Genomic DNA, 5,939 nt, shown 5'->3' with positions numbered 1-5,939 from the left:
CCAAATCCATTCCCCTTCCTACCTTAGTAAGAGAACCTCAATTTTAGCATTGTGCCCAGGCAAAAGAAAAATTCCCAACCTTACTTGCAGCCAGTAATTTGTGAGTAGAACCTTCAGGAAAACTCCTTAAATGGGGTTGGGGGCATGGACCCTTTTTACCTTTCCTTACTGCCTGGAATCTGACAAGGAGGTGATCTTGAGGAGAAAGCCGTGTACTAGGATAGAGGAGCAGAAATACAAAAGGAGCCTGAGTCTCAGATGACCAGAGAGCCACCATACCAGCTCAGATTTCCCACCTCTTTTACATGAGAGAGAAATATACCTCTGTTGTTTGAGCTGCTGACATACGGTTGTCTATTTGCAGCCAAGTTTAATCCCTACTGATTTGGGGACCCCATTTCTGGTGATACACAGTCTGTCCTCCCTTTCTTGCCCACTCACTTGGAATGCAGGGGTCTCCCTCCTTGTAGTCCTCAGCTGTCTCTGTTTGTACCTGCTGTGCCCGGGTCATGAAAGCTGTCTCATGCAGGCACTTTTCTGGGTCCCTTGAACTTGCTGGGAGTTCTATCGAATGGCCACATAACAGTTTCTCCTGTGAGTTCCTACAGCCAGGTGACACTACTGTTGGGGAGAACACACAAGAATTCTCAGCACTCCGCAGTTTGCATAGATTTGATTCTTCTGTGCATGCTAAGATCTATATTAAAAATAGGGATTTTATGGGGCACTTGGGTGGCTCAGTCGGGTGAGCATCCGACTTTGGCTCAGATCATGATCTCACGGTTTGTGGGTTCGAGTCCTACATTGGGCTCTGTGCTGACAGTGGGGAGTCTGCTTGCGATTCTCTCTCCCCATCTTTCTCTGCCCCTCCCCCACTTGTGCACACACACTCTCTTTCTCTCTCCCTCAAAATAAATAACTTAAAAAAAAATTAGGGATAAACACCCACACTGGAAACCACTGTAAGAGCATAAAGGGCACAGCCTCTCCAGCCAGGAGGACCTGAGTTTAAATCCTCTCTCTGCTACTTATTAGCGGCAACCCTGGTCAAACTCCTTAGTCTTGTTAAGCATCACTTGCCTCACCTGCAAAATGGGAATAGGAATAGAACCCACTTGATAGGGTTTTGTAAATTTCCTAGCATGGTGCTGGGCACCTTGTAAGAAGCAGTACATATTAGTTAATATGTCTTCCTTCAATAACAGCTTCCCATTCATGGGGCAGGGATGGTGGTGGGGAGAGTTGAAGCCTTTTTTTTTTTAATGTTTATTTATTTTTTGAAGGACAGAGAGAGAGATAGAGCATGAGCGGAGGAAGGGCAGAAAGAGAGGGAGACAGAGAATCTGAAATGGGCTCCTGGCTCTGAGCTGTTAGCACAGAGCCCGAAGTGGGGCTTGAACTCATAAACCCTGAGATCACGACCTAAGCCAAAGTCAGACACTTAACCGACTGAGCCACCCAGGTGCTCCCCCCCTTTTTTTTTAATTCCAGAATCATTAATATAAAGTGTTCTGTTAGTTTCAGGTATACAATGTAGTGATTCAGCAATTCTATACATTATTCAGTGCTCATCACAAGTGGCCTCCTTAATCCCGGTCACCTGTTTCACCCATCACCCCACCCACCTCTCCTCTGGTAACCATCAGTTTGTTCTCTATAGTTATGAGTCTGCTTCTTGGCTTGTCTCTTTTTCCCACTTTGTTCTTTGTTTTGTTTCTTGTTTCTTAAATTTCACATATGAGTGAAATCATATGGTATTTGTCTTTCTCTGACTGACTTATTTTGCTTAGCATTATACCCTCTAGATCCATCCATGTCATTGCAAATGGCAAGATGTTGTTCTTTTTTTTTTTTTTTTTTTGGCTGAATAATATTCCATTGTGTATGTATATCACTTCTTCTGTATCCATTCATCTGTCGATGGATGCTCGGGCTGCTTCCATATTTTTGCTATTATAAATAATGCTGCAATAAACATAGGGGTGTATGTATGTTTGAATTAGTGCTTTTGTATTCTTTGGGTAAATACCCAGTAGTGCAATTAATGGGTCATATGGTAATTCTATTTTTAATTTTTTGAGGAACCCCCATACTGGTTTCCACAGTGTCTGTACCAGTTTGCACTCCAAGTCTTGAAAGTTTTGAAAACAATGGTAGGTATCCAAAGAACCTTTTAATGATGCCCATCATCTTAGTATCCAGGTGTTTTTCATTTCTCCAGCAACAAAAACCATGTTCGGAGGATTCCTACCAGGGCTAGAGCAGGAGACCAGGAGTCCTGCCAATATTTTCCCAGCTTTGCACTCCCTGCTATAAGCCTCTGATCCCGTTATTCCCCTCTCTTGCCTCAGTTTCCTCAGCTGGAACATGGGAGGGTTCAGCTAGAAGCCTGGCTCTCTTTCAGTTTAGGACATCACCATTGTCAGTCCCAATTCATGCCATCTCTCTGTGCCTGGTTTACCCTCCCCCAAACCACCCCCCCCCCCACCATGCCCTCTGGACTTGATTTCTGAGGTCCTGTCCCTGTGGCTTGCCTTCCCTTCCTCTGACCAGTTCACCCATCAGTTCCCCTGCCTTCTGGTGACTTTACCCTTTTGAAAGTACTCTCTGTCCCAGCATCATATGAAATGCCCCCATTTTTCTGGGGAAGAGGCAGCACAAAGGTCTGTCTCATCTCTACAGTAGAGTAGACTTGGTTTCCGATTTTCCCCCCACATAGGTTCAGAGCACTTTTAGTGTTCTAGGTCTTGTCCAAAGGGCTTCATGTGTTTCAACTCACATGGCACTAGAAGGGTAGATACTATATTGTTATCATCATCTCATTTTTCCTACTTTTAAAATAAGGAGAATGAGGCACAAAGAGTTTAAGTAACTTGCCCAAGGTCACAGAGCTGGTAAGGGGCAGGAATGCATGTTTGCAGGCAGTCTGGCTCTAGACACTATGCTCTTAACCACTGTACTAGATGATAATCTGATGTCTCAACTTTGTCTCTTCTTAGTTATGCAATCTTGGGTGGGTTGTTTAACCTTGTCATTTTTGTAAATGCTGACCTATTTGAGAATACGTTGCAGACATCATGATCTTTGCTCTAAATATTTTAGCATTTGTCTACCATGAACAGGTAGAGACCTGTAACCTCATCAACTCAGGAAATTTGCCATTGATACAATACTAGCCTCTTATACAATGCTTATTTTCACATGTCTCTGTCTCAATAATGTCCTTTGTAACTGTTTTTCCCCCTAGTATTGAATCCAGTCAAGGACCATGAGCAGCTTTTAGTTACCATGTTTTAAAAACTTTTTAAAATTGAGATATAATTCACATACCATAAAATTCACCCTTTTAGGTGAATACTTCAGTGGTTTTCTTACTACATTCACAAAGTTGTACAGCGATCAGCATTATCTAAAACCAGAACTTTTCCATCACCCCAAATAGAAACCCTGGACCTATTAGCAGTCATTCCTCATTACCTCATTTCCCCAGTCTATTGCAACCACTAACCTATTTTCTGTCTCTATGGACTTGCCTATTCTGGACATTTCACATAAGCTGAATCATACAATAGGTGGCTTTTGTGGCTGGCCTCTTTCACTTAGCATAAGGTTTTCGAGGTTCATCCATATTGTAGCATGTGTCAGTACCTCATTCCTTTTTTTTTTTTTTAATGTTTATTTATTTTTGAGAGAGAAACAGAGACAGAGACAGAACATGAGCAAGGGAGGAGCAAAGAGAGAGGGAGACACAGAATCCGAAGCAGGCTCCAGGCTCCGAGCTGTCAGCACAGAGCCCAACGCGGGGCTCGAACCCACGAACTGCGAGATCATGACCTGAGCCAAAGTCCTACGCTTAACAGACTGAGCCACCCAGCGCCCCGTTACCTCTTTCCTTTTTATGGCTTAGTATTTCATTACATGGATATGCTGTATGTTGCTCATCTGTTCGTCTGTTGATAGCCAGTTGTGTTGTTTCCATTTTTTGGCCACTATGAATAATGCTGCTGTGACATCCACATTTTAGGGTGTAAACTGTGAACATGCAGAACATTCCCCCATTTGGATTATCTGTTTTCCTGGTGATGAGTTTCAGGTGCCCTGCATCAGCTTTCATAGCCTAACAAAGGGCTTTCTCTTTCTGCTAAGCCCAGCCATGAGCCGACATCTCTGCCCAGCCATGCTGCTGGCAGGTGGCACAGGCTGGTGGAGGCAGAGCTCCCTACGGCCCCAACAAAGCAGCGCTGTGCTCACTCCCACTGCCCGCAGCCCCTGCCACTGCCCCCCCCCTGCCCCGTGGACACAGAACCTCAGAGCTATTTCAGGCCCTTCGTGGTGGACCTGGCTGCTGGACACAACTGCCTTCCTTAGAGGCATGAAGGTCATTCCCTGGGCTTGGCTCCTTGGGTCTGGTGGCCCAGCCCCTTGCTTCTGGTTCCCACCGACCCCCAGCAGTACCCCCCGTCCTGGGCAACCAGAGTGAGGGAGCAGAATACGCATCACTGGGATGGGCTTCCTGTTGACAAATGCCGGCTTGCGGCATCGGGTGTGGTTAAGGCTCAAAAGAGCATCTATCTAAAAATGGGGCCTTTCTGCTCAATGGATGTGGAGCACGTGTGTCTTTGAGTCATTGCTGCTTCCTTCATACCGGCAAAAACAGCCTTTCTTCCCCTGCTGGTTTCCTCTCCAGGAGTCCCACAGCTATGAAAACCTGGAGTCTTTTCCCTCCTGGACCTGGTCCCCAGATTAACAGCCCACAGCTTTCCTGGCAAAATCCACAGGGTGGCAGGGGCTGCGGCACCAGAGCTGTTTGTTTATTCGTCAAAGCAGAGTGAGGCAGGGCTTTTTGAGTCACTTTCTGACTCGCTGTGTGGCTTTGAACAAGCCACTTGACCATTCTGGGCTCCTGTTTTCCCCAGCTGGAAATTAGAGAACGGATGACGCCATTCTTTGCAACATTTATCCACAGACAGAGGTTTGTTTACGGGTGAGATAATGGAGCAAATGATAGAGATGGGTGAACCTTGGCCTTGGAAGTACAACCATTTGACAATAGGTCAGATCCCCATTTGGCCGTCCTGTGGCTGGAGGTGGTTGTGGAAAGAGCGCGAGCTGTAGGCCAGACATTCCCAAGGTCAAAACTTGTCTCTTGGCATCTTATAGCTGTGTGGCCTTGGGCAAGTTAATCTCTCCGACCATGTGTATAATGGAGATAATAATAGTTTTTTGGGAGGTAATGGAGAGATTAAAAAACGTAGCATTTTGGGGCATCTGGGTGGCTCAGTCGGTTAAGCTTCCAACTTCAGCTCAGGTCATGATCTCATGGTTTGTGGGTTCGAGCCCCATGTTGGGTTCTGTGCTGACAGCTTGGAGCTCGGAGCCTGGAGACTGCTTTGGATTCTGTGTTTCCCTCTATCTCTCCCCCTCCCCCACTCATGCTCTCTCTCTCTCTCTCTCTCTCTCTCTCTCTCTCTCTCTCAAAAATAAATACACATTAAAAAGAATAAAAGAGGTAGCATCTATAAAGTGCGAAGGACAGTTTCTGGAATATTGTAGATGCCAATAAGCCACTGATTGGGAGAAAGTATAATCAGATAGGGAAAAATATACCCGAATCTTCACTCCTCTCTCTTGGCCAGTTTCTCATGCTGGGATTCAAGGCAGGTAATTTGGTGCTATTGGGCGAATGCCCCAAAAGTTTTACTGTGCTATCTTTCCTGGGAATGAAGGCCCCTTGTCTATCACCCTCCTTTTTGCTCAGCCCAGTTTTCACCGCCTTGGGAAACAGAACCAATCAGAAATAGGTTTCACAAAGTCCAAGTTACATCTGGAGGGTGAAATGCTGCAGGGTGAGGCGGTGCACCCCCACCTGTGGGGCCCCATCTCACTGGGAGGCTTGTGGGTTCTGGCCTCCCCCGGTGGCACGGTTCTGGGTGGGCCAC

Source organism: Neofelis nebulosa, chromosome 6 (genome assembly GCF_028018385.1).
Source record: "Neofelis nebulosa isolate mNeoNeb1 chromosome 6, mNeoNeb1.pri, whole genome shotgun sequence".
Lineage (NCBI taxonomy): Eukaryota > Metazoa > Chordata > Mammalia > Carnivora > Felidae > Neofelis > Neofelis nebulosa.
Note: the sequence above shows the minus strand (reverse complement) of the source record.